This window comes from Diachasmimorpha longicaudata, chromosome 16 (genome assembly GCF_034640455.1).
Source record: "Diachasmimorpha longicaudata isolate KC_UGA_2023 chromosome 16, iyDiaLong2, whole genome shotgun sequence".
NCBI classification, from domain to species: Eukaryota; Metazoa; Arthropoda; class Insecta; order Hymenoptera; family Braconidae; genus Diachasmimorpha; species Diachasmimorpha longicaudata.
In genome coordinates, this window is record NC_087240.1 from 2318810 (window position 1) to 2344208 (window position 25399).

The 25399-nt window shown below is 35.4% G+C and overlaps 1 protein-coding gene and 1 long non-coding RNA gene across 3 annotated transcripts in view; both read left to right on the top strand.

The window, feature by feature from the left end:
• The window catches only part of Jing (jing), a 151747-nt gene that overhangs the window by 70682 nt on the left and 55666 nt on the right, over positions 1 to 25399 (top strand). The window lies entirely within an intron of this gene.
• LOC135170212 (uncharacterized) lies at positions 7895 to 14576 on the top strand. The gene is made up of 3 exons (XR_010300340.1): positions 7895 to 8388; positions 10140 to 10658; positions 12021 to 14576. It is a non-coding gene; the product is annotated as an uncharacterized LOC135170212 (long non-coding RNA).

Sequence of the window (25399 nt, forward strand, 5' to 3'; positions counted from 1 at the left end):
GTGCAATAGGAATATTTAGTAACAATAACGTGTCTCTCTTCTAATTCCGAAGCAACTGTTACTAATTTTTTTCAGAGCTTTTCATTATCTTAATAACAACTTTCTGTGAAAAATTACGAATATGACAGTAAAAGTGTTCGAGTCATTTCTGTAATCACTAAGTGACCTTCACTGAGATAAAAATATAATTTTCCCAATGAAATAATCTTTTTACAAAAATTTAAACGGATTTTCCGGTGGAAAATTTCAGGCATTTGTTTATCGAAAACCAATATCATTGGCAAAATTATATTTTTCTTTCAGTGCAATAGGAATATTTAGTAACAATAACGTGTCTCTCTTCTAATTCCGAAGCAACTGTTACTAATTTTTTTCAGAGCTTTTCATTATCTTAATAACAACTTTCTGTGAAAAATTACGAATATGACAGTAAAAGTGTTCGAGTCATTTCTGTAATCACTAAGTGACCTTCACTGAGATAAAAATATAATTTTCCCAATGAAATAATCTTTTTACAAAAATTTAAACGGATTTTCCGATGGAAATTTCAGACATTTCTTTATTCAAAACAAATATCATTGGCAAAATTATATCTTTCTTTCAATGCAATAGGAATATTTAGTAACAATAACGTGTCTCTCTTCTAATTCCGGAGCAACTGTTACTAATTTTTTTCAGAGCGTTTTATTATTTTAATAATAACTTTCTGTGAAAAATTATGAAAAGGATAGTCAAAGTGTTCGAGTCACTTTTGTAATCAGTAAGTGACCTTCACTGAGATAAAAATCTAATTTTGCCAATGAAATAATCTTTTTACAAAAATTTAAGCGGATTTCCCAGTGGAAATTTCGGGCATCCGTCTACCCAAAACGAATATGATCGGCAAAATTATATTCTTCTCTCACTGTCCAACTTACTCTACTAGTCCACTGCGCCGATGACGGTTCCCCACGTACAGGTGTGCAGCGTGAAATCGCGTGACCTGAGCCAGCGATATCCATCGGAACGATACCTTCATACATATCCCCAATGGGCCTCTCCGTATACAATGTATACATATACCACATATCAATGTACTATACATAGACCTGGGCTGGATAACTTTCCCGGACAAAGAAGTTCCGGTTTTGGTCTACAATTAAATTGACATTAATTAGCATTAATTTCCCCAAGGCTTTTGTTCAATGAAAAAAAAAAAAAATGAAAATTATCTGCTGTAGTTTTGTGGCATTGATATTTATGCAACTTGTCATATACCGTGATAATACTACGACCAGTTTCACAGTCCCAACGACTTTTATGGATTCTTTTGCCTACGTTTAGTCGCTTGCGAAACTCGAAAGTGGTGGCTCTCTCGCTTCGTGGAATGGAATTGAGAATTCCTCTTCCAAGCGGGATGAGATCAAGGACAAAAGCCTTCTAGGTTTTGCTCTTTTTTAGAAAGGACGTCTATGTACAATCAAATGTTTTCAGTCTATTCAATCGAGATTTCAATCACGTTATTTATGCATTATCCTCGCTTTGCGGATTGCAAATACTGGTAATGTAAGGTACTTACTGACAACTTGAAATTTATGATCGTCGATCTGTTACGACACGTCATAAAGGAAGATCTTAACTAGTCGAATTTTTTAAAGATCTTCAGGGATTAGAGGGGTTGAAAAGGTTTTTTTCTCACGTACTTTGCATATCAGAAATTTTTATTGTTGACTATGAGGGAGGTCTTTGGAGGATGTTCCGATGATTCTGCGGAAGATTTATGAAAGATCTTCGACAATTAGAATTATCTGGCGCAGATCGTGTTATTGTTCGTCATCATGGAGATCTTCAGAAGATCTTCTGATCATTCATCGGAAGATTTATGAAAGATCTTCGGCAGATAGAATTTTGTTGGACAGACCGTGTTATTGCTCTTCAGCGTGGAGATCTTCGGAAGATCTTCCGGTGATTCTGCAGAAGATCTTCCCATGATTCCGCCGAAGATTTATGAAAGATCTCTGACAATTAGGATTTTGTGCGCAGATCGTGTTATTGTTCATCATCATGGAGATCTTCGGAAGATCTTCTGAAGAATCATCGGAAGATCTTCCGATCATTCTACCGAAGATTTATGAAAGATCTCTGACAATTAGAATTTTGTGGGCCAGTTCGTGTTATTGTTCATCATCATGGAGATCTTCCGAAGATCTTTCCATGATTCAAATGTTTTCAGTCTGTATTCAATCGCGATTTCAATCAACATGTTATTTATGCATTACCCTGGTTTTATGGATTGCAAATACTATTAACGTAATCTCACTGACAACTTGAAATTGATGATCGTTGATCTGTTACAACACGTCATAATGCAAGATCTCAACTAGTCGGAGTTTTAAATGATCTTCAGGAATTAGACACGTTCAAAAGTTTTCTTTCTAACGTACATTCCACATCAAAAGTTTGAGAAAATCCGTAATACTCGCGTGGGAAAATTCTAGTCTCCGAAGGATCTTCCAGAACTCTTCAGTAAAATCCTCGGAAGATCTCGCTGGTAACCCGAAAAGATTCGTCGGAAGATCTTCAGAAAACATTTTTTTCAAAAATTGTGTAAATCTGACATTGGAAAATATTCTTGAAAATTTTGAAGATCTTCTGAAGATTCTTCTGGGATCACCGGGAAGATCTTCCCACGATCTTTTAATGATGCCTCAGAAATATTCTGAAAGATCTTTAGAACGATTTCCTCATGTGAACACGTGTTGAATTATTTATTGAAGATCTTCTGAACAAAGTTATTAAATGTTCTGAAAATTAAAGTGATTTTTTGAGTGCAATGTACTGTCGAAGGAATTCATTTTTAAAAGACTCTTTACATTTTCGCTCTGATGCCTGAACATCCTTAAGACGACAAAAAGTTAGAACTCCGCGACGTCGCATTAAATTGGGTGAAAAAAACCTTGGTAGCTTCCTCCCGTTGGAGCGGAAGCGGAAGGGAAGAAGCTGAGGGATATCTACCACTGTAGTGGTCGACAATTCCTGAGTATCAATGGTACGCCAGCTCTCCAAGTTCCTTCACCGGTGGAATCATCATAAATTATGACTAAACGGCTCGTAATGTTCCAATAAATTTCCTCATCATTTACATATTTATGGGAATTCGGGCGGGAGTGAGGTGAAAATAATAGAAAGTTTTCTTCATTCATTTTTAAGGATTATTTTACGCAACTCTGGTATTTTTTTTTTGTATTTCATGGAAAATTTCACAATTTTTTTTCCAGAGATGGATCTTTGATCGGCAAAAATTTTTTTACGCAGATTGTTTTATCAATAATTGACGGGGAGATCTTCCGAAGATCTTTCGATGATTTCTCTGAAGATTTCTCAAAAATCTGTAATGGACAGAAATTTTTCTACGCAGGGATTTTTATCGTTAATTACAGAGAGATCTTCCGAAGATCTTGCAATGATTTTTCTGAAGATTTCTGAAAGATCTTCGACCGATAGAAATTTTTCTACGGGGGTGGCAACAGTGAATGTCTTCAATACAGACATGATCTTCAAACTTGGTAATTTTTCGTTTCAGACCACTTTACCAAATTTCCTATCAAGATTAGCGAGTCAAAAAAAATCGAATCTTTGTAGATGTGGTCATCCAAGTGAGGACCTTGATCATGTCCTCTGGAACTGTCCTCTCTATGAGCAGTACAGAGATCCCATGGTCCACGGTCTTCTATCACTCGGACATTTACCCCCATACCAAAGTCAATCATTTTTAAAAGACCTGAATAAGGAATGTTTAGCAACTATAGACAATTTTCTAAACAAATGTAATATAAATGTGTAACTGCTCAACTCCTGACCGTATCATAATGAAAAACTAAATTCGCTAACACCAAATTACTTCTGCAAATACATGTTTTGTAGCTTTATAAACCTATAAGATTCAGCAAGTTTTGTTGGAAAATTTTTGAAGATGAACATAAAGTTCATCTTCAAAAATCACTGGACAAGGTTTATGACGTGTTTGGAAAAGTCTCCAGCAAGTCTCCAGGACTAATTTATGATCCGTTGTTTTCCAAACTTGAGAGCATTCCAATCCTTACACATGTGGAATTCAAAGGAAACTCTGTCCTCCGGAGTCATAAACTTTCTCTTCTTTTTTTCCTCAGTAAACGTTTTCCAAATAGTAAGAATTCAGTCTCTGGACAACGGTCCTCAAGGTCACTCGTCCCTTCCTCCTGCCAATAATAAAGAGTTCAAGTTAAAGTAATTCATTGTGTTGCTACAATTGTTTATCTACTTAAAATTTAAATAAATAAAAAAATCGAATGATTTGCAAAGTTTGCATTTAAGATGAAAAACAACTATTATTCATAATCTAGTCGTCTCAGCTTTAATTCCAAAACACGTAAATTCACGAGCACCAGTTCCTTCTCCCGTCTCCACTTACTTTATTACATAAATCAACCTTGACAAAGTTACGGAGGTTAAAACATGTTCAGTAGGTATGCCTCACCCCGTTGATGGCAATTTACCCGAGGTAATTCACATTCTCCAAGAGTGTATGTAGATCATCGACACCGGTGGGATTAATAAGTCAAAATAAAAACAGGCGTCAACAGTACCGGTAGCAGAGAGTCTGTCAAAATACCGATGAAGAGTGAAAGGATAATGCGCGACTGTATTCATAGTAAAATAGACACTGCATGTCATTGGACACAAGGACTGAGAGGGAGACGTCACCAACAAAGGAATTACTACGATGCACAGACTTAACTCTCCGTGACTGTCGACATTGGCGAATAATGACGGCTCATAGTTTCTCGTATCACATCCAATTATACTGTTGTTGTTGTTGTTGTTGTTGCTTACCTCGATGATTTTACGGTTTTCGTCGTAATTAACGATGAAATGATACGTGTAGATAAAATTCTGTCTGTTGAAGATCTTTCAACGATTCTGCTGAAGATTTTTGAAGATCTTTTTGTCAAAGACTTTCAACGATTCTGCGGAAGATTTTTTTGAAGATCTTCTTGATGAAGATCTTCCAAAGGTCTTCGGAAGAATCGTTGAGAGGTCGAATTTCTGAAGATTTTTGAAGGTATCTTTGTCGAAGATCTTCCAAAAATCTTCAGAAGAATCGTTGAAAGATCTTCAGAAGATTTTCGAGATCTTCGTGATGATTAACAATAATATGATCTGTGTAAAAAATCTGGGTGTCAGAGATTTTTCAGAAATCTTCAGAAGAATCATCGGGATATCTTCAGAAGAATTCCAGAAGATCTTCATGGTGATCAACGATAACATGGCCTGTATAAAAATTCTGTCTGCCAAAGATCTTCGGAAAATGTGCAGAAAATCATCGAAAGATCTTCGGAAGATCTCCCTCCCCAAGATCCATTAGATCTTCGCAAAACAATTTTCCTTTGAGATATGTTCGTCGAGCGCTTTGAATGAATATTTTCCAAAATAAAAAATCTTCAACAAAATCTTTTTGGATCACCAGCAAGATCTTCCCACGCCCTCTCGCCGCCTCTTCTCAACAATTCTGGAAGATCTTTGACAAAATAATTTTTCCCCACTGGCCCCATATTATCTGAAAGATGAAGAATTAAGGGACAGACTTTATTTATACCTTATAATAAAAACATCACTTTTTAGTCGTGTGTCAAAGCTAATAAAAATATGAAAAAAATCTTTCTCCGCGGCGGAAGAGGAACGAAATTGAGGTCACTCGGTGTCGCGAAATATCAATTCCTCAGACAGACCGGAGAGCGATAAATCCCACGGTTTATCGTGTCGTCTTGGGTCTCAGCTACAACCACATGACGTATTCCGCGTATTCGCAGGTCGATGTATACTTCGCTTATGCCTCTGTCCATGGTACTGATGGGATTTTACGACACTGCCAGCCAGGGGTATTACTCGCGTCGTAAAATGACGATGAAGTTTCTGAAAGAGACGACTCAAATCTTCGTGAAAGTTTTAAATATTACATTGTTTTCATGAAGGATAAAACTTACTATTATTCTTATTATTTTTTACTCGAGCAGGTTCGATAGTAGTGATGCCGTAAAAGTGAGAAAAAGGAGGAAGACTAGGGGAGGAGTGAGAGAGACCAGACCACAGACAGATTTTTTTTTTTGGTCAGAAGGCCAAAGAAGGTTAACGATGAGAGGAAGGGAGACGACGATAATGTGGTTGAGGGAGGTGGAAAGGAGATGCGGAACGAGATTGAGAGTGATTAAAGCAAATTCGGAGGAAACTTTGTATGCGCTGGTGGGGCCAGGGGAAAACGGACCGCTGGGCAAGATGGACCACTCAATTTTTTGGGTTTTTTTTCACGAAAAGAATTTTTTTTGTGAATGCTTTTTTGATCGGGTTTATTGAGAGGGTGTGGTGTGTGTGGACAAAAATTAATCGACTGTCTATAGATCTGTTTAGTTCATGTCAGTATTTTATAGTTTTTCTCAGAATAGTGTCGGAATGTTGGGAAGAGTTTTAATAAATAGAAACAGAGAAGGAAAAGAAAGAAATGAGAGGACAAGGGCCTTTTGTTGAATGGGATCAGAGTGTGGAAACTTTGGTCACTAAGGGTTAGTTCCTCTGGAGATATCATAAGGGAAAGATATACCTTCGGCGATAATAAATAATTAAAGTTTATAGCCAAATCGTTTGATATTATTTAGTAAATCTCTATTCATAATCCAATAGGGAGTGATAGGAAAACATTGAAAAACTGATTTGTTGTAGATAATTACATGAATGAAGGAGGTTGTTCCACTCTATGACTGATGTCTCTAAAAAGGGTTTACTTATAGTGTAAAAAATAATATTCCTCATATCAAAAAAGGATTTTTAAAAATTATATTTATGTATTTTTCCTGGAAAATCAATAATGTATTTCCATAATAACATGAGTTACTCCGAAAAACTCTCAAAAACTATTTATGAAGTTCACATCAACTTTTATTTTCGTTTAAAAAAAAAACAGTCAACTTTTTGTGTCAGTTATTTTGGGCCCATAGCTGAGCTATGTATATCAAAGTACATATATTATATATTATATATATCCGTGAAATGATACGGCCAGGTAATTTGCGAAATACTTTTTTGTTTATACTTGATCCTAGTGCATTCGACTTTTAATGATAGTATCGATGAAAAATTGATTTTCCCATGATTTTAATATGCATCAACGGGCTAATTACCACACAAACATTTATCTTCAATAAGTACACTTAACGTTTCATAAATGACTGAAAAATTGGAACAATTCGAAATTGAAAACGACCGTAAGAAAGCTCCCTGGAATTGTGCCCCTAATACCCTGAGGGGTTCTAAACCCTCACTACGGCCCTGACGTTGTTTTGAATGCCTTGCGTCGGCAACAACATCGGTACTCTTTTGTTTTATCGATGGATAAGTGAATTTGATGAATTGATGGAGTAGTTATTGATTCACAACCGGTAAAATAAGTTGAATCAACAATGAGCGATGGAAACCAAAATACTAAAAATATAATAAATTGTTAAAATTATAACACATGTACCAATTGTGTAAAATACTTCACATTACACAAACAATCGTTGTCTTAGTTAATTGATCGGTGACAGTGTTTTGTCATTGAAAAATGTATTTTAAACATTGAAAATCGAATATACTACGATCTTCAAAATATGTGCCATCCTCTTTATTCTAAGAAATAACGTACCTACTCATATCAAGTGGAAATTATCTTTGAGTCAAGTATTTTCTTCTCGTCAAGATTTCCAATTCTTTCAATAAAATCTTTTATTATTATTACACAAATTTATTTACACTGTCAATTAAATACTAAATTCTTCACCCACATTTCTTTAAATATTGACAAACTATTTCTATATCCTTAAAATCAGTTCCAACTGTTCAAATTTGTTTATCGAAAAAGAAAATCAGACAGACCTCCTCATTCTAATTAACAATTTGTTTCTTTGGATTTGGACGGTCCCCAGAGAGAAAAATATGATTTTTCCAATGAAATATTTTTCGGACAAAAATTTAAAGCGAATTTTCCACCAAAAATTTTCAGCATTTTTTAATACAAAACAAATATGATTTGCAAAATTATATTTTTCTCTCAGTGCACTACAGGATGTGGTTAAATAATAGTTATTGAAATTATTTTCCCCCCGTTACAACAATTCAACATTGAGGGAAGTTTTATGATGCACGATATGTCTGTGACGACTGTAGTGTTATGTACGAGAACGTGTTTCACGTCAGCGAAAACGCGCCCGAGTAAACTCAGGGCTGGAGAAACCGAGTCCTCCGTGGGTCAGTGCACAGGAGGAGCGACATTGCCAGTATCGCGTTGTAGATCGCCGGCGATGGCAGCAGAGCACTCATGACACGCGACACTCGTTCACAGTAATAAATTCCTAAATGTCAAGGAACTTTGCAATTCAACCCCTCTTTAGTATTCCCAGTAGTTATTATTTTCCGAATGACTCCACCAAACTATTTTTATTAAATTAATTCTTTATGAATGTTTAACTCAGACATGTAATTCGTTGATAATTTATGAGACACGAATGGCCAATGTGGGCCCAAATATTGTCGCTACTGTTTATTGGATTTTCTTGTATCGTAATGTTTGTGGTGTTTAACATGCGGGCTTTCAGGTTTATCTAAATTAAAATTAACGACCCGTATGATCGGTTTCATTGCTTGTTTCTGGTCCTACCAACTTTTACATTGATCACTACATTGTTTTTCTGAGTGTCAACAATTGTTTATGGTTTACTTAATGTTTTATTCAGTGATGCCGTAGACAAGTCGACGATTAAGTCCTTAATATTTTGTTTTGTGATCTCGCGTTTAAAAATTGTTTTCTACTAACGTTCTCCAACGTCTAGAATTCTTCGGGAGAATCATCAAAAGATCTTCGGAAGATCTACCTGATGACGAAACGATTCTTTAGATTTTCGGGAGACAATTTGTTATAATATTTTTTTCATATGAAGATCATTTGAAGATCTCCCTTGTGATTAACGATAAAACAATGTGCGTTGGATAATTTCTGACGGTCAAAGATTTTTCCGCAATTTTTTGAAGAATCATGGGAAGATCCGAAAGATTCTTTGGAAGATTTTGGAAGGCAATATTCTTTCCTGAAGATGTTCTGAATTTAACTTTGGAAATTTCGAACATATCCAAGTACAAATTGTCTGCCGACAATCTTCAAAAGAATCTTTTGGGGTCATCAAGGCGATCTTCCGAAGATATTTCAACGATTCTTCTCAAGATTTTTAGAAGATCGACAGATGGAAATTATTTATGCGAGTCCCAAAGATTTTGCCAAACACAAATTGTCTCCTGAAAACCGCTGTAAGAATCTTTCGGGGTCATGAAGGAGATCTTCCGAAGATCTTTCGGTACTTCTGAAGATTCTTGAAAGATCTTCGACAGACAGAAATTTAACTATGCAAATCTCTTGCGAACATATCTCGAAACGAAAATTGTATTCCGAAGCTCTTCCGATGATTCTAATGAAGATTTCTGAACAATCTTGGACCGATGGAAGTTTTCTCCTCGGAAGATCCTCCAAGTAATCGTTTGGGATCACCAAGAAGATCTTCCGAAGATCTTTCCATGCTTCTTCTAAACATTCCTGAAAGATCTTCAGCAGACAAAAATTTATCTGCGCGAGTCTTCTCCGAACATATCTACAAATACAAATTGCCTTCCGAAGATCTTCGAAATAATTTTTTAGATTCACCAACGAGATCTTCGGACGATTCGTCTGAAGATTTTTGAAAAACCTTCGACAGACAGAAATTTAACTACGCAAATCTCTTGCGAACATATCTCCAAACAAGAATTGTCGTCCGAAGATCTTCCGATGATTCTTCCGAAGATCTTTCGATGATTCTTCCGAAGATCCTTCGGTGATTCTCCTGAAGATCTCCCGACGATTCTCTGGTGACCTTCCGATCGTTCTTCCGAGAATCTTCAGATCGCTCTCCAGAGGATCATCCGGTCATTCTTCTGAAGATCTTCTGGTCCTTCTTCTGAAGATCTTCCGATCATCCTTCGGAATATCTTCCGAAGATCACTTTTATTTTTACTTTTTTTGCCTCTCTCACATCACTAATTTCACTTATATTTATCTGTTGCAGGTTGGTATCGATTTTCTCAGGATGTTGCCCTCTTACTTTCATTATCACGTTCAAGTTCGTAAGCGTTATCTCCCATGAAGTCATTAGCCACTTCAGCCACTGGTAATTATTCCAAGTTGTTCTCGATTTCACCGAAAAACAGGGAAAAATGTACGTAAATATTTGTTTTAGTTTCTCCATTCATTTGACTCGTAATTATTCGGGTCAGATCGCGTGCTCCCAAGGCGTCTGTAATCTCAGGGTGGTACATACCAATACGGCTAACGTAGAGAACTGACAACCCATGGGGTACGAGGCCACAGACAAAAATAAATGACGCCCCCTTGCATAGTGAGATATCTTATGAGCCCCATACCGTGGCTCAGTCTCGTCGCGTCTTTCATGGTGAAATAAACCGCTCAAATTTTAGTTACCGAGCTTACTTGTATGGATAAGCGTAAAAAAGCCCACTGAATTCTTGGATGACAAGTGTAGTTGTGAATCTGTTGCGTCATTCCTACATATTATGAAACGTAAAGTGTGAGTTACTCGTCTTAATTTTATTTGTATTTTTATTTTCTCATTTGCACTGCGCCTCGAGTCAAAGCGAAAACGGAACAAAAACAGTTAGTCACAAAAGAGAATGGAATGAAAATTCGATCAAAATAGCTTTTTCAAAATATGAAGATGAAATTAATTTCGATTCAAAACAAATAATCATTAGATTTCAGAAATAGGTAAAATAATTTTTTTGCGTCTATTGAGTGACAAATCGATCACGTTTAGCGATTCGTTCGACTAAGGTCGACGTAAGGATGATCTTCAGAAGATCTCTCCAGTGATCCAAAAAGATTCTTCAGAAAATTTTCAAAGAACAATTTTTTTTTCTGATATTCTGAAGTTGATTTCGGGAAATATTCTTAAGTAGCTCTCTTCCAAACATATCTCTAAACGAAAATTGTCTTTCCAAGATCTTCCGAAGAACCTGTTAAGATCACCAGCGAGACCTTCCAGTGATTCCTCTGAAGATCTCGGAAATATCTGGGATGCGGTTATCTCCAAACAAAAGTTCTCCTTGGTAGAACTTCCAAAGAATCTCCTGAGGTCACCACGCAGATCTTCACAATTGTGAAGATCTTCAGATGGTTCTTCGGAAGATCTTTGAAACATCTTCGACGGACACTAATTTTTCTACGCCGCCATCCTGTAGCAAAATTTGCCCCCCCCCCCTGAAGATCTCCCAACGAATTTTCCTCCGGTGAAGATCTCCCAAAGATCTTCAGAAATAATCGACAACCTATACAATTTTTCTGTGCCTAACCAAAGCTACAATCTTTCATTAATCAAATGCTTTCCTTTCACACTCCCCATCTCGTGCTGAAGATCTTTGTCCTCCAATTAGTTATAGCACAGGTCATTATTCTCCCAGTGTTATCAACGAATCGTAAATTTAAAAAGTCCCATCCACCGTACGATGTAACCACAAGACAAGATAAACATTATCAGTCAATTATCTACCCAAATAATCTCAATGCCCGATTACAAACTCCAGTCGAATTAAAAAAAATATTTTCTGGTGAAGAGTTTAACCGTTTGAAAATCACCAGATCTGGATAAAATGGTCTGCAAGACTTTTTCGGCATTTCTTGTAATAACTGATAGGTGGTTGCAATCTAATCAAGTGAAAATGGGTAAATATGTACCTCCGATACAGCAATCAGGCTGATAAAGTACTCAGACCTGAGGTCACACTCATAACGGGATCTAAAAACAAATAGGCCAATGAGAGAATAGAGTTGTCGGTTGGACTCCACCCGGAAATGACATTTGTCACGCGTATTTTACGAAGTCGGGGTAATATAACGAGACGAATAATTTTTGAGGATTTTGTATGTAACACAGGTACCATAGCAACACCTGCCAGAGATTATGTGGGTCACATCTGACTGTGCTATATCGCTGGGTATTTGTTTTTATTTTTTGTCACGAGAAGTGCTGACAAGAAGAAGGGTATCATTATATTGATATTTAATTGCAAACAAACAACGAATTTTTGAGGGGTCGAGTCACGTCGAGATATTGCAATATTACATGACGTCATAGGTGAGGTGACGACGGTACAGTGAAATAAAAAATTATTTCTGTCGTGAATATTTTATTTATGATGTTTTCGTAAGTGTTGGCAGGAAAAAAACATAATTTTTGGGAAATATCTGGGGGGCAGTCACTCTCAGGTGAATCAAATTGTAGGAGTTGAAATTAGTTGTATTAGACGATTATGAGTCAACAAATGACATGGGATAACGATTCAATAATGATTATAAATATTTATAATTAATCTGAATTATTTCACGTAAGAAAATGATAAATTTGGGGAATTGTTCAAGTCGTCAGAAGTTTTTTGTGATTATTTAGGGAATAATAATTAGATCGGTCAATATAAGTATTATAATATTTTGAATGAAAACTTAACTTCCTGAAAATATCTCCCTTAGAGAAATACCTTTTGAACAGGCAATGGAGGGAGGGCTAAAATGAATGGAAAGGAGAAAAAAAAATGAGCCGTCATGGGACGCCTGGCAGATGTGAAACATCGTGTGTGTACAAGTAATATGCATAAAAGATAATATTATTACAGGAATTAAATATAGCCTAATGAAAAAATGAAGTATTACGAGATTCTTACAGTAAATGGTAACTTTATTTAATAAACATTTATTTACATGATATAAAAATTCGATATTAGTATCAAGTTGCCACAATTTAAATATTTTCATCTGTGGCTTCAATAATAGTTATATTCGATTTTTCCTCTGCCGGTATTACTGTGACGATTGGTCGATGATAACTAAAGTACGTTACAAAAGTATTGGATGAAACACCATCAAGATATCTCACAAATACAGCATCTATTGTTGTTCCATATTTGGTAGTAGATTCTTTTGGATCGTTATTGATTTGCCATTGAAATTCTTTTTGAAGAAATGTCATTAATGGCATTGATTCAGCTCTTGCAAAATTTACACTGAAATATGCAGCTAAAAATAATGGTAGTTTATGTTTATTCGCTTTAAGAATTATTGAACCTGTTTGACTATAAGGAAATAACCTTTCATGTAAAAATGAAATGAGATGATCCATTTTGTTATTAGGTGAAATGTATATTACAATCATAATTAATTCACTTCCGTCTTGTAGTTTAACATGTGAAGAACACACATTTCCAATAGATGCAATAGTTTAAAATAGTCTGGTACTATTCGATTAAGGGGTTATTCTCATGTGAACGCCTATATTTTACCACTTTTTCGGAATTTTTTTTTTATGTGACAACAAACTTCAATCATGTTGATTTTTCGATATATTCTTATTTGTATTTTGAAATATACGAAAAAAATTTTTTTTTTCGTTTTTTACATTTTTAACATATATTTTTTTTAAGTCAAAGTAGTCCCCAACAAAAAAAGGTAGTTCACTGGTCAAGGTGATAGCGGCTGTTCATGTTGTCTGACATAAAAAAATCGAATGGATTATTATTCAGTAGATCTGTGGCTATCGTCCCTACCAAATATAATCAATTTCATTAAAAACAAAAAAAAATATCGAACTTCAAAAAAAAAATCACGAAAATCTCCTTCTTTTTCGTTACAAATCGTTTAAAAAGAATATGAAGATATTGTCGAAAATAAACAATTGTGGTAGGGACGATAACTATAAATGAGTAGAAGAACATATGTAAATTTTAAAGCAATCGGTTGAATACTTTTTCTTGTAGGACCTTGACCGTTTCAGAAAATGATGATTCGAGAAAAACGCGTTTAAAGTTGAAAGCCTGGTAGACAATCGCTTACGACACGTCGGCGACTATGAGCTGTAACTTATCAAATACTATGAATTTCGGTCTGAATTTTTCACAGCATGTTTTCAATAGGTTTTACTGTCAAAATATCAAAAAAAAAAAAAATCGATTTTTTGAAGTGCTCACATGAGAATAACCCCTTAATAAAGTCTGACACAACATTGATAGTATGCCTTGTGTTTAACTGATCAGGGTGACGTCCAGTTTCAATAATAATATTTTGTGATCCTTCTGATGATTGTTGGGAACTGAAATATTTAAAACAATATGATATTGAAATACACAAAAAAAAAAAATTTAAGTGTGGCTTCAATATACTCATGAACTCAAATCTTAGTTAATTATTGCAATATATGACTAAAGATTTGCAAGTATAAATTTTATTAATAAATTTTTCTATATTAATTCCTTCATGAATAATAAAAGAATCCTTAATTGAAGATAATATTAATATAATTTATATAAATTATTAATATGATTAATATGAATATAATTAATTAAATATAAAAATATAATAATTACATTTATGGAGACTTGAAAAATACGATCTACTTACTGATGACTTGGTAGTATACCATAGTGTAGTTTCACTTTCTTTGCACAAGGTTGATCACTTTGATCTTCTGAGTTATCACTGTCACACATATTTTATTGTCAAAAATTAAAATGAAAAATTAAATAAAACGCAGGTTATGTGTACCGTAGTAAACAACAACGTCGAACTGAGTGAGAAGCCACGCCGTACACTCTACTACACAGAATATAGATAGGCATACCTTAGTATAGCCTGGCGAATGCTCGCCACGGCAAGTATCGCCAGGCCAACGATTCAGTTTAGGGGTGCGCCTATAGATGTTTCACATCAAAAATAATTATAAAAATCCCACAGATTCGCGAATTTAGCGAGAAATGCACTATTTTATTTTAGTAAATTTTCCGTTCCTCTTTTTTATTGTGACCTGGTTACAGATCACAATCACAAGGATCCATTAAGAAACTGATCAATTATGATAATTTTTCTATTCGTGACAAAAAAAATTGACGTAAAGGGACTTATTTATCATTCTATTTTGGCATTTCTTCTCTAAATTTGACTTCATTTTTAATATTAAATATTTCACTTAACAGATAATTTTATGTATCCAAACTTTCCATGTAAATAATCCTCATTCATATTTCTCTCTTATTCATTCCTGATTGTGCCCAATAACTAACTCTGAAGAAAAATTTTGTCTTCATGATGTTATTTTGAGTAGAAGTCTCGTTAATAAGATGAAGTATTTTAGGAAGTTCTATTTTGCCCCATCAGTCCATTTTGTCCGGCCCTCCGCTTTGCCCCACCGGCCCATTTTCCTCCGGCCCCTTATTTTCTGTTGGCCTGTCAAGGATATGAGTCCTTGGGTAAAATTTTCCTGCTTCTCGGTGGATCCAGTGAGACATTTAAGGAATGTCAACTGAAGTAAGGTGAGAAAAAGGAATATATGTATAAAGAAGCAATGTGATATCTCTCAGATTACGTCTGTGCCTGTGGTTTATCCGCGACTTCTACTTTCAATTTATCAAGGATTTTGCGGATTCCAGTTGTTGAATATTCTACTTTATCACTTTCTCGTGTTAATTATGGCCATTCAAAGTGACAAATACTTTAAAAAGTTGATTTTCTTCCGATACAAAGACGATTTTATTAAATTTATCTGGAAAAAATTTCAATGACTCACGTTTATTATTTGGAAATCAGATTGACGAAATATATCAATTACATAAAATTATTTTCCGAAGATCTTCCGCAGAATGGTTTGGAGTCGTCATGAAGATCTTTCGATAATTCCCTGAAGATTTTCGAATGATTTTCCGAAGATTTTTCGAATGATTCTTCTAAAAATTTTCAAAAGATCTTTCGAAGATTTTTCCATGATCTTTTGAAGGTATTTGAAAGATCTTCCGAAGATCTGATGATCTTTCGAAAGATTCTCTCGTGACCCAAGAATATCCTTTGAATATTTCTTCAAATGACAATATTTTTTCCTGAAGATCTGGCTTTAAAAAAACATTCCTAAGAAGCTAAGAACATAAGAACATATCTCCAAGCAAAAATCATCTTCCGAAGATCTCTAAGTGATCATTTTGGCGTCACCAAGACGATCTTCCAGGTGAACATATCTCCAAGCAAAAACTATATTCCAAAGAATCTTTTGAATCCACCATAAAACTCTCCCGAAGATCTTTGGATGATCGTTCTGAATGCACCAGGAAAATCTTCTGAAGATCTTTGGCTGGCCCTTCAGAAGTCACCAGGAAAACCTTCCGAAGATCGTGAGGTGACCCTTGTGACTTCACCAGTAAGATCATCCAAAGATTTTTGCTGATTCTCCTCCTTCCAACGATCTTCAACAACCAAATCTTCCCACTCGTCTACGTCTCTCCATAACCCACGTAAAACTTTCAAACAACATCAGACTATCGTACCTGTACCTGTACCTAATCCCATTACGAATCGATGTCAAATCCAGGGATTGAACCCCGCATATGTTTAATACATCATCCACCACCTGTCGTCAACCTGTTACCTTCCAATCGTCAGGTGTTGGGGGTCCCACCAACAAGAACGAAAATGAGGACACCGACAGCTTGGAGATGATCTCCATCATAATTTTAATGTCCTCACCTAAATATCAGTCTCTTGATTACCCAACCGGATTCTTTCTTCTCCTCGTGATGATCGCTCTCGTCATAATTATTCTCCATAATTTCTGGTGAAACTCACACGTAATTGAAAAATCCTAGTCAATCAGGCTAGACATTTAATTTGTACTCCACGTAATTCGCTCTTGGCCAACATCAGAGAAACGTACTTCCTTCAGTGATCAGTTCACACACAAGTCCCACAACCAGGACAGGTACCTACGTATACTTACTTACCTGTTCACACACGCGAGTTATCCTTTCCAACACAGAGCAGGAAATGGACTGGCTTCTACGAGGAATACAGCTGTGTGGTGGTTCTGCTGCTGCATCAGCTGTCGGCCTTGGTAGGGTGCAATTACCTCAGTCAGGCCAACGAAGGCGAGGCAAAAGAAGTTGAAGAAGTGGGATAGAAGATTCGAATGAGAGAAAAAAAAAAGCCAAGAGACCCATCCAGGTCTCAAATCCGGGCCTCCCCTATTCTTCACACATTTTCTTGTCTCTCGTTTCAACTTTCGTTCTCCTCAGTTTATATCCACGCTTTATCTATCTTTATCTACTTGAGTTATCTTCCTGACTCAATATTGCAGATATATAAAGTGACTTTATCTTTTCCTGATACATTAAATTAACCACTTCGATGAAGCACATGAAAATGATTTAGGGGAATCGAATATTGGAATGATTATTACGTAATAATGCGGAGATAAAATTGGTGGTGATTCTCCATTTCTGGTGTTTATTGTTTTTAGTTGGGGAATAGATGAACAGGTCGACTTTAAAGATCTCGAGATGTTGAAACGTTCGCTTTTGGTGGTTTTGACCGACATTGTTTGGAATTCTTAGATTTTTTTTTCTTTGATTTTGTGTCATGAGGTTTCTTAATGATTATAGTTACATCGTATTAAAAAAAAATGCGACTCACCCATAATCATCAGGAGTACATGATTTGAATATACTACTTTACATAACAAGTGCGTGAACAATTTCTTTTTTCATATTCGTCGTTAAATTTTGCATTAATTCAACAAATTCTGAGTGAAAAAGAATCAATGTTGTGATTTAATTTGAGAATATTGAGATATGAAAACTTCTTAACTCATAACCATTTGAAATAAGTTGGATTCATCTCCTCCCCCCCTTCCCCATCTCCTAAAAACAATTTCAACACTATTGTTGTAATTTATGCAACAAACATTGTTGTGAAATTTAAAAACGAAAAGAAAAGTTAAAGTGTTGAAATTTAAATTAAATCAAAGGTTTTAGTTTGGAGATCGTAAATTAACAAAACTAAAGAATCACAGTAATTTGCATTTTTTTAATTATTAATAATTTAAAATAGACTGCACTATTGATATTTATATTTTTTGGTTTGTTTCGAACTTTATTAAATAACTTTTTAATTTATTTAATTTTTCCATCTTAAATTTATGATGAATCACATAAAATATTTGAACAAGTATTTTATAACTCAACTCACTTCACGTTGTGTTCAATCTCAAAAAAGGGTTTGATTCAGGCTGCGCATTGATCCTGCTCACCAGTGCTAGTACAATTAAAGTGGTTTTAATGTACTGACGGCTGCGCACTGTGACTGCGCATCATAGCCAGTACAATTAAAGTGGTTTTAACGTCCTGCAAACAGCTGATCGTAGTCAAGATGAAAAAACATTGTTGTACCTCCTAAAAATAAACTGAAATAAACCTCAAAATGGGGATCAGTAAAAAAATAGTATTTTTCACCCCTAGGCCGAAAAAAGTGATCCTGACAACTGCGGCTCTATCCTCCAAGCCTCAGGCGAAGGTTATAAAGTCCATGAGTCAGGATCACTTTGTTGTTCGTGGCTATGATGTTGTTTGAAGTCACTCCAGCCTAAAAAGTATTTTTGTTCGAGTGAAGCGAGATGAGATAAAAATGTTTATAACATAAAGACTTCTCATTTATTAATGAAAACCAAAAATAAAATTTTACTTCGCTATGTTATAGATAAATAGACTAATAGTAACAAATAAATTGTTTCTCCAATACAAAATCCTTTGTCTTCAATAACTATAATATCAATGTAATTAATTGTTTTAATACTGTATTCGAATTTGAATACTCTGGAGTCGTAAGGTCCAGAGTTATGATCTACCCAGAACATTTGAAAGGTCTAGAACCTTAAAGAACGATAGAAATCATTTTGATTTTTACTGTATATCCAAATTGTTTAATTAGCCATCATTAAGTTTCACTAAATCCGATTGGGAGAAAAACTATTTGAATTGAAATAAAGAAAAATTCTTAAACATAATTTTAAATAATTTCATTTCCAAAAGAAAATTATAACTTCGTATGATTTAATATGCCACAATCAATAATCAAATGATTTCGCTGAAGAAAACAGGAATGAAAAATAACAAATAAAAAAATTATTTCGCATGTTTAACATACAACAATCTTCTAATGAAAATAATCTTTTAAAAAATTAAATCAAATTCTTCATATGATTAGAAAAAAAAAATTTTCCGGTTAATTAAACGAACAGAAGTAGAATTTCCTGGATTTATTGTTTTTCACTGTTCATTTGATTGAATTATACATTTCGAGCGTTGATCCTACCGATTAGATCCACTGAGATACCACATGTTAAATGTTGCTCCTGGTTCATCTATTCGTAATGCCCCTCAGTTAACCCACTATCCTGTCCTGCAACATCGGAATATAACTATCTTACTCCAATCCCTCGGTTTTTACAAGTTAACGTTCTTCTTTGCTCTCAGCAACCTCATCCATTACATTATTCATACTCATGAGACTGGACGGAGATGCAGTTTGTCAGAAATCCTCCCCTCAGCTCTTTTCACCTCTTCTGGCTTTATTTTCCTCTCGTTTCTACCCTGCCAACGTGGATTATATGAAGTGAGTTGATTAAAAAGCCGTCTCTCGTGCCAATGACGCCCAAGACCACGGCATAAATTTACGTCAATTTTCTTTGATTCTATCGCAAATTATAATGTCATGCATTTATTAGAGGGCATGGTGGATGATTATCGTGTGATAGGTGACGTTTAATTCGAGAAGCTTCGAGCTTTGAGGAATTAATTTGATTTAAACGCCGTGGAATTAATTCAAGAGGTGCGACATTCAACTAATAATTTAAGAAATGCAGAGAAAATTATTTGAATGTAGCACATTTGATTTTAAATATTTAAAACAAATTTTTATTGATTACGATAATATCTGTCAATTAACAGACGCTGTCACTGATCATTAACCACTGCAGCTATTTTTTTCATGATCTGTAGTTCTCGTTGATTATTTGAATAAAATATTAGTAAAAGGGTTCACCCCGATGGATTTTAAGTTATGACTCCATGTGCCATAATTTTAACAGTTTGTTGTATTTGTGGGATTTTTGGTTTCAATTACTCATTGTTTATTCAACTTAGTTTACGTTAGATGACTCAATAATTCTTCCATCACTTCATTAAATTCACTTATCAACCGATAAAACAAAAGCGTACTGATCTTGGTGCGGGATGGAGGCATTCAAAACAACATCAGGGCCGTAGGGAGGGGTTTGGAGCCCCTCAGGATGTTACGGACCAAAATTTACGTGTTCAAAATTCGTGAGTCATTCAAGAAATTTTTAGTGCACTTATTGAACATAAACATTTGTGTTTTATTCCGCGGATTTATAAAAGATATTTTAATCGTAGGAAAATTAATTTTTCATCGATATTATCATTAAAAATCAAATCGTACGACCAAGTGCAACGGATATAATTAAAGCGAGTGGAAAATAATCTTGTTGATTCAACTGGGTTTACCTTTGGTGTCTCAATTGCTCATTAATTCATCAAATTCACTTGTCAACCGATAAAACATAAGCGTACCGGCATTCAAAACAACATCAGGGCCGTAGTGAGGGGTTGGAACCCCTCAGGATTTTAGAGACCAAAATTCACGTGTTCAAGATTCTTGAGTTATCCATGAAACATTGAATATACTTATTGAAAATAAACATTTGTGTCTTGTTCACCGTATTCATAACAAATATTTGAATTGTAAATCCCAGAATCGATTGTTCATCGATATCATCATTAAAAATCGACTACACTGCAATCAAGTCTAACGTGTGTAATTAAATCAAGTACAAAATTGTCTTAATTGAACTTCTATTGTTCACATAAAATTGGAAAGTTGAATGACAATTACGTTTGATATCTTCAACGTGACCTGAAATCTTCAAAATTTCTCATGACAACGGTTCAACCTCACGTGGCATCGAACACCCAAATAATCGAGAATTCAACGGCCAACTCGTTTGAGGTCTCATGTAATCATTCCAAGTTCAGTCAGCTGTTGGCAATGGCTTTTGTTCCTGCATATCCCTGGAGGTTGAATTGAAATGACTGTTTGTGAAGAACTTCAACATGTCATTTGAATTTCGAGGGAAAATTTTCTGGTATCAATTTGCCTTCCGCACGAGTCGACAATTAAATTACAATAAATTGGAAATTCAATATGTTCTTTGCATTTTATTTGTCCTCCGGTCAGCTGTTCAAAACTACTCGTCTTGGCATTCTCTGTAGTTTATATTGGTGAAGTTGCAAAGGGAAAAAACTGCCGCATATCCTCAATTTACTGATCATCATCTACCCGCACGAGTTTGATAACAGATTGTTATCATCACGGTCACCTGCAAGGAGAGCCATTTTCACAAAAAAAAAATATGCGAAGGAAAAATCTAGTGGATGTAGTTGTCAGCCGCTGGTTGGCAACTGCTGTGAGCAACAATAATCGCTGTTTGTTTTTTGTAAAGAAAATTATGTGCAGGTGTAATTCAGATAATCATGAATGTCAAATGGGTAGAGGTAGGGGATTATCTAGCGGATGTGGTGATGAAAAATAGTTATTTATTAGATTAGGGGGATGAAAATGACGGGTCAGTGAGTGTTTTCAAGGAGTTTGGCCCTGAGGTCGGTATTTTATCGACTGGATACGCTCTTGAATATTTTCAAGGACGAAAATTGCTAATTGTATGGATAGAATTAGAAAAATTTCAAACAAAGTTTTTGTTTAAATTAAGTTTTTGACAGTATAGATATTTTTTTAACGTTTCTTTTTTATAAATAAATAATGTAACTCGTTTCGCGAACGATGGATTATCTTTTGATGATAAAAAATTGAAAAGTAATATATTTAATTAAAAAATGATTGAAAATAATGTAACAAATAATATAACTTGTTATCGAATCGATGGAAAATGTTGATTTTCCCAATAAGACATTGAATTCAGTTCTGATTTTACAAATTTTTAGACTCCAAATTTCTGAAGATTCGACAATATTTTTTAATATAAAGCTTTCTGCGTTTAAACAATAATTTTATTGTTTAAACTTAGCAAAAGTAAAATTAAATCTCAATATTCAATCGTTATCGTTCAAATGAACTTTTGGACAAGTGATAAAACATTTTAGAAAGTGCAAATTTTCAAAATTACAAACATTTTCCATCAGTAGTTCATAAACAATAAAATTTTGAACATTAAAAATATTGATTTGCAATTCTAAAAAATTTATTTATATTCAGAATATTTAGACATTTTAGAATATTCCGAGATCTGACAATTTCAAGTCCAATACCTTGCGCATTTTTTTTTGCCCATGTACTCATTCAATTATGGTAAATAGTCATGTGTTATGTCTTGGGTCCCATTGAGTGAGCACGTGAGAAGTCCTCAGGAGTCGATGGAGGGGCCCGAATAGTAGTGTGTGTCTTGTGTGGGGCTAGAATGTGTCCTTGGCCGAGGTGCGTTAACCTTGCTGAGTGCGGGCAGGAGTGTGAGCCCCGGACCTGCGCGTTTAAAAGGGTAAAACATCCACCGTATAATCGGCAAAATCAAAAGAAATTCACCTCTCAATTTCCACTTTAATATTTATTACCGTAACACTGATTTCTAGTTCGGTCCCACGCAGAAAGCTTTGTCACCCCCGAGATCTTCACGAAATGTTCAAAAGAATCATCGGAAGATCACGTGAGTGACCCAAAACAATTCGTTGGAAGAATTTCGGACGACAGAATTTTTTTCTGGGGATACTCTGAATTTGAACTTGTAAAAAATTCTTATAAGAGTCTTTCCGAACAGATCTTCAGGAAAAATCGTTGTCCGAAGATCTTCCAAAGAATCTTGAAGTCACTAGGAAGATCTTCCTATTTTTGTCTTGAAGATTTCAGCCTGCGAAAGATCTTTAAGAACTGGATAAAAATTATCGAAAGATCTTCAGAAGATATTGTGAATTTGACCAACAAAAAAAAACACCTAGGAAGAATGATCTTCTGAAGATCTTCCGGTAATTCTTTTGCAATCACCAGTAGAGATATTTTCCGATGATTTTTGGGGGTCACTAGAGAGATCCTCCGAAGATCTTTTGATTTTTTTCTAAATATTTCTGTCTGCGGAAGATCTTCAAGAGATGTTCAGAAGAATCATCAGAGGATCTCCCCAGGGACCGAAAAATACTGAGGGATAATTTATTGATGGAATCTCTATCTCAGTCCGAATTGAAATCACATGAAATCAGCTTTGAAATGATGGGAAATCATCTGAAATCAGTGAAGACCTTTGATTTCACCGATCCCAAGTTATTTCATATGAAATCACTAGCAATCATTTGAAGTTAGAAAGTCATTTTCTAACACAGGTCCTTTCTAATGAAAGTACAAGTGCAAAAAGAAGACTTCGAAGCCTTCAAGTATTCGAAGAAATCACTTGAAATCACATGAAATCAATAACTATTGTGTTATAACATTCGATCTTCCGCAAAAACCTCTGGAAGATCTTCAGAAGACACCTAACAATAGTCTACAAAATAACATTTAGATCGTCCGCTCAAAAAAAATATCTTCCAAACAATTCTTCTGGATCATCAGCGAGATCTTCCGGTCTTCCGACAATTGTTCCACAGATTTCTGGAAGATCTTCAGCAGACGAAGATTGTTCTGTGCGGATCGTCACCGTAATTCGAATATTCCACGATGATACCATCGATTTTGTTGTATTGAGTGACAAATGACTGACATGTCACACTCTGGGAATTATAAATAGTCAATCGAGTTCATTGTGCAGAGTTGACTCTGGGGCTTTCATCATGTACGAGCCACTCGGTGTAATGGCGGTGTTTCGCCTCCCCGACGGTTTCCTGGAGTTCTATTATTATTAACTTGATAGTTACGGGGGTTAGCCTGTCTATCGTGCGAACAGAGCGATATGCTCTCCATTCGTTACAGCGAATCTCTAATGGTACGTCAGTGTTTTCGTATTGCTATCGATATTCACCGGGATTATCACACGCGAGAAATAATCTGTATTGATCGCCTGAACTTTGGAGGGTGATTGCAACAGATCTTCCAGAAATCTTCAGAAGGATCCTCGAAAGATCTTCTGAAGATCTCCCCGGTAATCCCACAAATCATTGGAAGATGGTTGACAGACATTTTTTTATAAAATATCTCGGGTATAAAAATTATTTTAAAACCAAAGATCTTCCAGAAATCTTCAGGGGAATCCTTGGAGATCTTCCCGGTGATCCCAAAATTCATTAGAAGATGGTTGAAAGACATTTTTTTCTGAAGATATCTCGCGTAGAAAAACTATTTTAAGACCAAAGATCTTCCCGAAATCTTCAGAAGGATCCTCGGAAGATCTCCCCGGTGATCCCAAAAAAATCATTTGAAGATCGTTGAAAGACATTTTTTTTTCTGAAGATATCTCGCGTAGAAAAATTATTTTAAGACCAAAGATCTTCCCGAAATCTTCAAGAGAATCCTCGAAAGATCTTGAGGAGCAAAAAAGATTCCTTGGAAGATGTTCAGATGGGAGTATTTTTTTTGTAAAGATATCTCCGGCGTTGAAACATTATTGTGCGTCAAAGATCTTCCAGAAATCCGAAAAATCTTTGAAAGATCCAACTGATGATCCAGAAAGTTTCTACGGAAGATTTTTAGAAGACCATATTTTTTCTAAAGATATCCGTATAAGACAATTATCGCCCGCCAAAGATCTTCCAAAAATGTTCAGAACAATCCTCGAAAGATCTTCGCAAGATCTTCCCAACATCTCCCTGATGACCCCCACAGATCCTTTGGAAGATCTTCGGAAGAGCATTTTTGTCTTCACACATGTTCTCAAGAGAGCTTGTAAAGAATATCTTCACCTCTATGAACATCTTTCCATGATTCTTCTGAAGAATCCCGGAAGATCTTCCGCAAAAAATAATTTCTCTACGCGAGACAACAACAAAAGAACCTTTTGAGACTGTCACACAATCATTCTCACAACAAACTTATCGCCTCTCGCTTTCTGGTATTTTTCACGTCTACAAAACTAAACCGAACGTGTCAAAATCGAAAAAATTAGAACTGGCGAGACTAATTATCTAGAAGTCATAACCAGAAGAGACTTTTCTTTGTATTTTGAGACTCAGCGAGTGGCGAGAATTTCAGGATTTTTTTCTTTTAGATCAAGACGATATCTTCAAAGTAAAGTCTCGCCTGAGTCTCGGTGATAGCCCTGTTCACTTGCCACGAACGAACGGTTTTCTTGACGATAGTGAGTTCCGACAAACAAGCGGCGAAAGTACTCGGTGCGGAACGCGCCCGATAACTGAAAACAATGTTGCATTGTGAGGGGCTCTGTCGGATGTTATGCAAGGTCAGTAATTGTTGGCCGCGCGTTGACGTAGGTTTGTTGCC